Genomic DNA, 10,705 nt, shown 5'->3' on the forward strand with positions numbered 1-10,705 from the left:
AGAGCCAAGATTACAAGTCAGGTCCTCAGTCTCCTTATCCAACACTTTTCATTGTACCACAGTGCCCTGAGATCCCTGAAACACATGTTTTCTCCCTCTGCAGAGCTGGTGACCACTCCCTGCATTCAGCCTTCCAAGGTGGAAGGATGGACGAGCAGGGACGGCCATGTAGTGCATGTGGATCTGGCGCTCTCCCAGAATAAGGCCCAGCAGAGTTCCAAGGGTAGCCTGAAGAGTTTGGGGTGTCCTCTCTAATGCTGTCATCAGTTCAAGCTCCCACTGGTTGTGTCCCCGTCACTGTTGGGTGCCACTGACTAGCACCCCAGGTCTATTTAACCTCTTAGCTTTAACAAAGGGATATTTACTTGATCATAAGCAGGAACAAAAGTACAAATATGTGGGGAGAGTAGGCTTAGACTTAACAAAGGTTCTACATAACCTCTGCCCCACCAAGTTCACATCCAGACGAGTCTGGATGAATCTTAGCTACCATGGGAATGTGTACCAAAAATCACTCCAGAAGGTCATTCCTTGCTCTTCCTGGGCATCAATGGTAGGCTAGCTGCAAAATCTGGCCCAGATTCAGACTCACAGAATCTGATAATCACTCTCCTGGCCTTTCAAAATTCTCATGGTCAGAACCTCCATATTGATCTCTAAAACAGAAAGGAAATGGACAAAGGACCCAGACCTATACCCTTGGTAGGGAGAAGAATCAAGTCCTCTCTTCATGTAGCATCGTGTCTCCCAGATCCCCATGGGCAGAGAGCTGCCATGGAAAATATGGTCCAGGCGCTAGTCCATGATACCTTTTCTTTTTTTCTTCCCTTTCTTTCTTCCCTTCCTTCCTTCCTTTCTTCCTTTCTTTCTTTCTTCCTTCCTTCCTTTCTTTCTTTCTTTCTTTCTTTCTTTCTTTCTTTCTTTCTTTCTTTCTTTCTTTCTTTCTTTCTTTCTTTCTTTCTTTCTTTTTTGCAGGGCAATGAGGGTTAAGTGACTTGCCCAGGGTCACACAGCTAGTAAGTGTCAAGTGTTTGAGGCCAAATTTGAACTCAGGTCCTTTTGAATCCAGGGTTGGTGTTGTATCCACTGCACCACCTAGCTGCCCCTCCATGATGCCATTCTGAAGGCACCTCCTAGTGCTTTCGATGTAGACAATCAAAGAGGCGGCCATTTGCTGCATGTTTAGCAGACTGGAACCAATTATGGGCTGTCTCTGTAGGCTCCAATGTCTCGCCAAAGCACTTCCATCCCAGGTCAGCAAACTTCTCCAGGAATCAAGCTTTCCAGCCTCTGCTGTATCAGGTATCTGCTGCTTTGGGGAATCAGCTGAACATGTTGATGCACTTTACCCATGCACCAGTCCCCAACTTACAGATGAGTAAATGCATGTTAATGCCTCACTTACACAAAACTCTGCCATCTGGCAACTTCACCTATCTAAAACAAAGCTTCTTAGACTGTGGGTCACAACCCCATATGGGGTCATGTAATTGAATGCGGGGGTTGCAAAAAATCTGGCCAAAGTCAGTTATGTATACGTATTTTATATACTCATGTATCTGGGGTCGTGTAAAAATTTCTCTGGCAAAAAGGGGGTCATGAATGGGAAAAATTTAAGAAGCCCTGATCCAGAACATGGCCAAGAATCAGGTGGGCAGCCCTTGAACAGCCCATATTCATAATGCAAGGTTCGTGTACCCTGCTCGTGGAGTGGCCTCTTAAACCTTCAATCAGATTCTATTTACTTTTGCTCAAAACAAAGGTCCATAAAGATTTTTTTTATCTGGTTGAACAAACACCCAGCAGGTTGGAAGTAGGAAGAGGGCGCTATTAATAGAGGCCTACTCAGGAGTAAGTGACAGCTGACCGCAAGGAGACAGAAAAGCAAAAATAAGAAGCCCCAAAATACATCATTCTAGGGAGATTTAGTGCAGGGGCAAACAGCCTTACATAATACAATAGGTGGTGAAGCTATCACTGTATCACAGCTCAGACAGAAACTGAATATTCATAATGATAAATCATCAAAAAAAAAGTTTACATTCTCTTCATTTTGTTCTATTTAAGGTGTCAAAGAACTAACCAATTGGAATTATGCCATTTTTATTTTGGAATTATTATGCAATTATGCAAAAATCACCAAATTGCTCATTCCCTTCCAAGGAAGGAAAGAAAGAAAGGGGGGAATAAGGAGAAGAGGAAGAAAAGGAAGGAAGGAAAGAAGGAAGAAATGAAAGGAGGAAGGAAGAAAGGAAAGGGAGGAAAAACAGCAGAAATGAAGGAAGGAAGGGAGGGAGGGAGGGAAGGAGGAACAACAAAATTAATTCAGAGAATGATAGGAAGACATATTAAGTGACACAGAATAAAGAACTCAGAGAGGCAAGAAAAATAGATCCTCCAAAAGGATAACTCTGTAAAAAAAGACAATGTGGACAGGAATTCGCGCTCTAATGTTTTGATGGCTCTGTGGTCTCCTTAATGGCATGGTCCTTTCAGTGGTGCACATCACAGCCTATCCAGGCTTTCTCATCCTATGAGTCTCTTGCCTGTGCTCTCCCATAATTCCTCCACCACACGCTTTGGATCTTCTCTTCCTCTGATTCTCTGGACATTGCAGGGAGACTAATGGACGGCATCGACTAGATCAGCTCCCAGGTCACCCCCTTCCCCTTGCTACATGGGATCCTAGATCTGAAGCTGGGAGGGGAGACCATCTAGTCTAATCCCCTCATTTTACTCATGAGAAAACTGAGGCCCAGCAAGGGATTTAAGTGATTTGCCCAAGTCATAAGTTACCACCTGGTCTGCTTTAGGCAATTATAATCAATCCATCCATCAACAAGCATTTATTAAGGGCCTACTTTGTGTCAGGGACTGTATGTATGAGGTGCTAGGAACACAGAGGCAGAAGTGAAGCACTACCTGCCCTCAGGGAGACTACATTCTTTTGGAGAAGATAAACATGTACATAAATAGGAAAATACACCACAGACTCCATAATTGGGGGTTGGAGGGGAGGCCCCAGGTCAGCTTTGGATAGTTCCTCATTTCCACCTCATACAGTATGGGGAGAATTCCGGACATTACCTCTCACACGACCACCACCTAGCCCTCAAACACAAAGTTAACAAAGGAAAAGGTCCAAGAAAACAGACTAGGATCTCACAACTGGACAAGAACAGTTGTCCAGTGATCAGCCCTCCCCGAAAGATGCCGGTCGGGTCTCAGTCACTTATTGAGTCATTTGGCTCCCGGCAGTAAGAGCTGAACGTCAGGCCACCTGGGTGGGCGTAGTGGGGTGGGGAGAACCAGGAATCCTAAGCAACAGAGAGGGACTGGTAGAAGCTGCAAAACCAATTCTTAGGTTCAAGTCATTTATCCAAGCTCTTTTCTAGTCCCAAGAAGAGTTAAGAGAGCAGCTATCTCAACAGTCACTGTCACAGGCTACAGCTACCAAATATCTGCTGCGAGGCATTTATCCTTGTTCCAAGTCTAAGTCCTTGGCAACTGACTGGGGCAAGAAAACATCTCTGAGAGGAGTGATCAGGAGAGACCCTTCTTCAACCAACTGAATCAGATGGAGGGAGGGAGGAGCAGTTGGAGATCAGATGTGCCCTGATCACGCCATTCTGGATCACAGATTTGGAGTTCTAAGGGACCTCAAGAGGCAGGATTTGAAGTCAGGTTTTCCAGACTGAGGAGGAAGGTAGGTGGTTTAGTGGATAGAGCACCGGGTCTTGAGTCAAGAAGACCCGAGTTCAAATCCAGCTGTAGACACTTAGTAGCTGTGTGACCTTGGGCAAGTCACTTAACTTGTTTGCCTTGGTTGCCTCATCTGATAAATGAGCTGGAGAAGTGTGAGGGAAAAATCCATCCTCTTCTCAATAGTTCGCAGGAACTCAGCAGTGAAGTGACAAAGGCTTTATTTTCTTCTCATGAGAAGGAGGCACCCTAGTGTGCAGCTAGTGGGTGCCCAGAAAGGGGGCTCGCAGGCCCTGTTTTATACCCTAGTCCCTAACTCGAATGGACCTTCCCCTTTTTCAGCACTGGTGGGGTTACAATCTACAGGCAAAAACTAGCTAATCAGAACGCAGTATTCCCACCCCTCTTCCTTGTATGGGCATAACTCAGGAGTGGACCTTATACTTCCTTATATGGACACAACTCTGGAGCAGACCTTATTGAGACCAGGGCTCCTTGAACCATGTGACCTTGCTAACCTGAGGGGGAGGAGGGGATCTGAGACCTTTGTCCTACAAACAGGTCAGGGGGAGTGTGACTGACTGTTAGATCCACGTTGAGAGGAGACAACTGCCCATTTCTCACAAGAAGGAACTGGTATCTCCGCTAAGAAAACCCCCTGGATGATATGGTCATGAAGAGTTGGACACAACTAAATGACTCAACGACAACATTCAAAGTCTATCACCCTACCCACTATGCCACCTATAGATGCCATAATGCCCACAGTCCCAAAGGGAATTGAACCAGGATTCAAATCTCCATTTGAATCTCTGGCTCTAAACAAGGTGCTCTTTGCTTGCATCCTGCTACAGAAGGGAGGATCCACTCACTAGCTGAGCTGTCTTCAAATATTTGAACGACTGTTATATGGGAAAGAGATTTAGATGTGTTTTGCTTGGAGGGTATCCCAATGAACAAGGAACCCTAGAGGGAAGTGGCAGGCTCAAGAGGAAAGATGGCTGGGGCAGTTAGGGAGCATAGTGGATAAAGTACAGGCCCTCAGACACTTGGCACTTACTAGCTGTGTGATCCTGAACAAGTCTCTTAAAAAAGAAAGGAAGGGGGGCAGCTAGGTGGCGCAGTGGGTAGAGCACCGGCCCTGGAGTCAGGAGTACCTGAGTTCAAATCCAGCCTCAGACACTTAACACTTACTAGCTGTGTGACCCTGGGTAAGTCACTTAACCCCAATTGCCTCACTTAAAAAAAAAAAAAGGAAGGAAGAAAGAAAGAAAGAAAAGAGGAAAGATGGCTAAAGCCAAAGTCCTCTGCACCAAGCCCAACTGCCTTTCCTTGGATCCTGATAAATCACAAAGTCATCACCATAAATCTTAGTTCTCCTGTCTCATTCCTCCTATTCCCACATCCACCCCCAGTGCCAAGCCCTTAGCAAGCATTGGGCATCTGTTGCTTACTTAAAGAGACTAAGGAAATGCCCCACACACACACACACACCTCTCCATTGCCTTAGACTTTCTGGACCCAAGCACTAACAATTGCTTGGAGCAATTGACCCGAGGATAGGGTACAGACAAAAGTCATACAAGCTTTAAGAAGCACACGCCCTCAACTACAAAGCCCATGGGCTATTACAATTACTAGCTATGAAAATAAGGGTTTATGGAAGGGCATGCACAGAAGAGAATCACAGAGAATGGGGAAGCTCTGGAGAAGCTAAGCTCTGTCCCTGGGGAGGGAATTCCCAAGCCAGTCAGATCACAGAGATGCAAAAATAGCCCAATTGTATTATGATTATTAACGCGCCATTCAAGTTCTCTCCCAGGGTTATATTATGGTAGGGGGATCGCCCAACTGACACACCAGATGTCAGTGTCTACATGCACTGACCTTGGATTCAGGAGCACCTGAGTTCAAATCCAGCCTCAGACACTTGACACTAGCTGTGTGACCCTGGGCAAGTCACTTAACCCTCACTGCCCTGCCAAAAGAACAAAAAGAACCAGCCTCAGTGAGTCCAAAGAGGCTCTGAGGCCCGCCCACCTCTTAGTCCTGTGACCCAGTGGGGAAAAGGGCACTTCCAAGTTTTCTGCAGTTTTGCTGTCTTACAAAAGATCCTTTCATCTTCTTTTACTTAAATGCCAGTGTGTGTGTGCGCGCATGCGCACGTACACGCTCACGCAAGCCCATGCACACATGCATGCAGTCATTCACTGACTCATCCAAGCAGTATTTATTTAGGGTCAGACTCTGTACAATGTCCCAGGTTTCTCATCGCACATTGTCCCTGTCCTCCCATAGCTTACAATCTAATTGGCAAATCAGCAAGTATTTCTGAAGTACTTACCATGTGCTTACTACAGGGTCACTCGGTGGCACAGTGGATAGAGTACCTGGCTTGGAGTCAGGAAGATTCATCTTCTTGAGGTCAAATCTGGCCCCAGATACTTAGTAGCTGTGTGATCCTGGGCAAGTCACTTAACCCTCATTGCCCCACAAAAAAAAAAATTCTCTGTGCTAGGCATTGGGGGAGTGGGGCACAAAAACAAATCAGTCTTTGTCCTCTAGGAACTTACAATGTGTAGAAGGGGAAGGAGTGAGGAACAATATATATGCATATAAATAAATTCAGAGTAAACTGAGGAAAGGTGGAAAAGCTTCCTATAGAAGGTAGTGTCTGGCCTGATCTTTTAAAAACTTTTATCAATTTTTTTAAATAACAAAAATTAATTTTTCTCTCCCCCAACTGAAAAAAAATCCTTGTAACAAATAAGCATTGTCAGGCAAAACACGTTTTTCTAGCACCCAAATAAAAGACTATTTTATTCTAATTGACTTGTGTGTCATTGATGTGGGAGGGAAGTAGGGTCAAAATGGCCATGAGTTGTCCCAAAAGAATTACAAGACTCAATGACTCAGTTTCCCAAGTTTTATTGCAATACTGTGGGTGAACACAGGGAGAGAACTAGAAAAGTGGAAAGGCATAAGGGGCAGCTAGGTGTTGCAGTGGATAGAGCACTGGCCCTGAAGTCAGGAGTACCTGAGTTCAAATTCGACCTCAGACACTTAACACTTACTAGCTGTGTGACCCTGGGCAAGTCACTTAACCCTAATTGCCTCACTAAAAAAAAAAAAAGTGGAAAGGTATCTCTTGAATAAGGAAAGAAAAGACAGTTATATTTATAGTATAGATAAATTGATTATCAGTCTCATTATAATAATCTCTACCTTAGGGAGGTACTGGGAAGGGTTTATCCTAATTTGGACTTCCTGGGGTCCTAAGCCAACCCCTGAGGCAGGTACCTTTTTCCATAGAGGTGTGTTTTGGGGGTTTACATGTCATAAGGTGAATCTGGGGGCAAATTTGGCCTTTCCTGTGCATGTTACCTCAATTTGCCAAGATCAGAGTGTCCCTGTATTTTTCACTCTCATGTCTAGTTTCAAAATATTTTCATTTATCAGTTAGAATTTCGATACTGTGTATCATTGTTATAGTTAAGGTCCCTATGACCTGCTTCTTTGTGGTTTTGTTATGAGTGGTGATTCATGTGGGTAACAAGAACCTAGGCCCTGACTTGTTTCCCAAGTTTTAAGTTATCTATTAACCCTTTTCAGAACTGGGGCCTGTAAGTTATAGCCCCTCTTGGAGCTCAGATCTAAATTACAGCACATTTCTTAGGTTTTTCTGTTAACCCCTTTTAAGCACTATTGATAGCGACTATTGATAGGTTATCTGTTAACCCTTTTGGCCTCCTCCATCACCAAGAGGTGTAATTATTTTATTCATTTATTTTTTGGGGGGTGAGGCAATTGGGGTTAAGTGACTTGTCCAGGGTCACACAGCTAGTAAGTCTTAAGTGTCTGAGGCCAGATTTGAACTCAGGTTCTCCTGAATCCAGGGCCAGTGCTCTATCCACTGTGCCACCTAGCTGCCCCGCGGTATAATTCTTTAAAGAGGAATACCTAAGAACCCCTACCACCTATTCCCCACCCCCACCCTGACTGGGTCTGGCGCCGAATGTGGGGCATGGAAAATTCCTCTTTCCTATCACCACAAAACCCTGAACTTGGCAAACCACGAAGGGCCTTCTGAAACCTGAGTTAGGCCAGACCCAGTCACAGAAGAAGAATCTTCATCCCTTTTTCCCTTAGATATTAGAGAAAGTGGGGAAATGATCTGTGTCTGGCCTAACTCAGGTTTTCTCCTTCAGAAGCTAAACTGAAGGATGGATGGGGTGACCACACTTGACTATGGAAAGTTCCCTTTAGGGGTGGGGTGGGGGAAAGATTCTTGAGAGTCAGGGAGGGCAGCTAGGTGGCGCAGTGGATAGAGCACCAGCCCTGGATTCAGGAGGACCTGAGTTCAAATCTAGCCTCAGACACTTGACACTTACTAGCTGTGTGACCCTAGGCAAGTCATTTAACTCCAATTGCCTCACAAAAATAAAGAAAAAGAAAAGATATTCAGGGAGAATTTTCTTTTGGAATGATAGTCCTGACCTCTGAAGTTATCTCTGTCTCCTAGCTCAGGTAGTAGCCACAACTTTTTTGCTAAAGAATTTAATCTCCCCTTACTTCTTAGGTGTGATAGCTAGTTTAAACTTTTTTTTTAAGTGAGGCAGTTGGGGTTAAGTGACTTGCCCAGGGTCACACAACTAGGAAGTGTTAAGTGTCTGAGGCCGGATTTGAAACTAGTTTAAACTTTAATAGTCCCTTACTTCCTCTATATGTCCCAACCCCATATCAATGCTACTTCCTTGGTCATACTGGGTATTGAATAGCAACACCCCAAGTCATCATATATCTCTTCTCATTTCTGTTGAGGTGAGAAGGGTACTTCAAAACTAGTACTTTAACCACTTCTGAGTCTGAAGTCCAGTGAAAAGGGCTGGATTTTAAGAAAGATGGTGTGGATTCCATTTTCATCTACCTATGGCGTTCAGCCTTTGTCAACAGTATGTGTTGAACTGATGGTCAGATGAGAGCAAGGCTTTCTGGGACTAGTAGAGTAGGAGCCCAGGGAGAAGGTGCAGTGGGACAAGACTATGGGAAAGCAAGATGTCGCCTGCTCTGATCTTTTGCTTGTAGTTATAAGACATTCTTAAATTCTCCTAGTGTGAAGGCTTTGCCCTAATCTGAAAGAGAAACCTGAGCAGTGTTTAGGTAACCTTTAATTCTGAAGCAGTGTCCTGCTTCCTTCCCTCTCTCCAGATCAGCCTGGGGGGCGGGGGGGGGGGGGGCGGCTAGGTGGCACAGTGGATAAAGCCCTGTATTCAGGAATTCCTGAGTTCAAATCTTGCCTCAGACACTTGACACTTACTACCTGTGTGACCCTGGGCAAGTCACTTAACCCCATTGCCCTGTAAAAAAACAAACAAACAGATCAGCCTAGGGACAATTTCTCCCTGAAGTCATGAGGCAAAGGTGAAAGGTCCTTAAATGAGTCACATAAGAGAAGGAAGAAAGCTTTTCTTCAGCCAATGGAAATATCTGTCGAGTTGACCTTAGACCAAGTAGAAAGAGAACGCTCAAGGAGATATTGAGTAGTTTTAAGAAAATTATATTCCAGGGGTATGCCAAAAGTCCTACCTTATTGCTCTTTCTGATGAAGCAAACTCTTAAATGAACTTTTACCCTAAATTCTGAAACTAAAGCAGCTAGGTAACACAGTGGATAACATGGAAGGCTTGAGTTCAAATCCAGCCTCAGATGCTTACTAGCTACATGACCCGGGGCAAGTCACTTAACCTTGTTGGTCTCAGTTTCCTCATCTGTAAAATGAGCTCGAGAAGGAAATGGCAAAATCACTCCAGTATCTTTGCCAAGAAAACCCCAAATGGGGTCACGAAGAGTCTGGAATGACTGAATGACAATAATAACTGCAACTATAATTTAGCTCACTGTGTGATTTAGTCTATTGTTTAAGGATATCATAGATTATAACTTGTAAACGAAATTCTAAATAAAAAAGTTATGTGGAAATGTTTTGTATGACTACACATGTATAACATATTGAATTGCTTGAGTTCTTAAGGGGGGGTGGGGAGGGAGGGAGGAAGAGAATCTGGAACACAAAATTTTAAAAATTGATGTTAACATTTGTTTTTACAACAACTTGTGAGAGAGAATTCCAGAGCCATGGATTATTTCTAACCATCTTTGGCACGCAGGGTTGAACAGAGGAAAACAAATGTGAGTACAAGTTCACTTCATTGGTGAATTCTTTACTGGGACTCCCTGCCTTCGATTTCTCTTTTCTCCAACCCATCCTTTCCATTGTTTCCCTGTTCAATAAATTCCAGTGGCTTCCTGTTATTGGCTCTCTCACCCACCTCTGCCATCCCCACTCTCTAACTTATTATTTTTTTCTTTTTTTTAATGTCTTCTTAAAAGTTTATTAAATTAACCTTTAATTTTTTTCTAAAAATGTCATTTTTAAAACTTAAAAAGAATTGAGAAAATAATCCAGCTAGCCATTGAAGTCTTTCACTTATTTTTATCTCTCTCTCCTGGCTCATTCCCTACTGCCTACAACCATGCCCATGTCTCCCTCATCCTAGGGAAAAAAAAAACCAAAACCCACTTGATGCTTCCATAGCCTCCAACTCACCTTCTGCCTTTTGTGGCTAAACTCCTCAAAAAGACATCTACACCAGGTGTCTCCACCTCTTTCCTTTCCACTCTCTTCTCAGCCCTTGGCTTTTGACCTTATCGTTCCATTGGAACTGCCCTCTCCAAAGTGACCGGCGAGGGCAGCTAGGCAGTGCAGTGGATGGAGCACTGGCCTTGGATTCGGGAGGACCTGAGCTCAAATCCAGCCTCAGACACTTGACACTTACTAGCTGTGTGACCCTGGGCAAGTCACTTGACCCTCACTGCCCTGAAAAAATTAAAAAAAAAAAAAGTGACCGGTGATCTCTTAGCTGCCAAATCCCATGGCTTTTCCTCTAGCCTCTTTTCTCCCTGGCCTCTGGGAAGTCTTTGACACTGTCAATTACACTTTCCT

The sequence above is a fragment of the Dromiciops gliroides genome, chromosome 4 (genome assembly GCF_019393635.1).
Source record: "Dromiciops gliroides isolate mDroGli1 chromosome 4, mDroGli1.pri, whole genome shotgun sequence".
In the NCBI taxonomy this organism is placed as follows: Eukaryota; Metazoa; Chordata; class Mammalia; order Microbiotheria; family Microbiotheriidae; genus Dromiciops; species Dromiciops gliroides.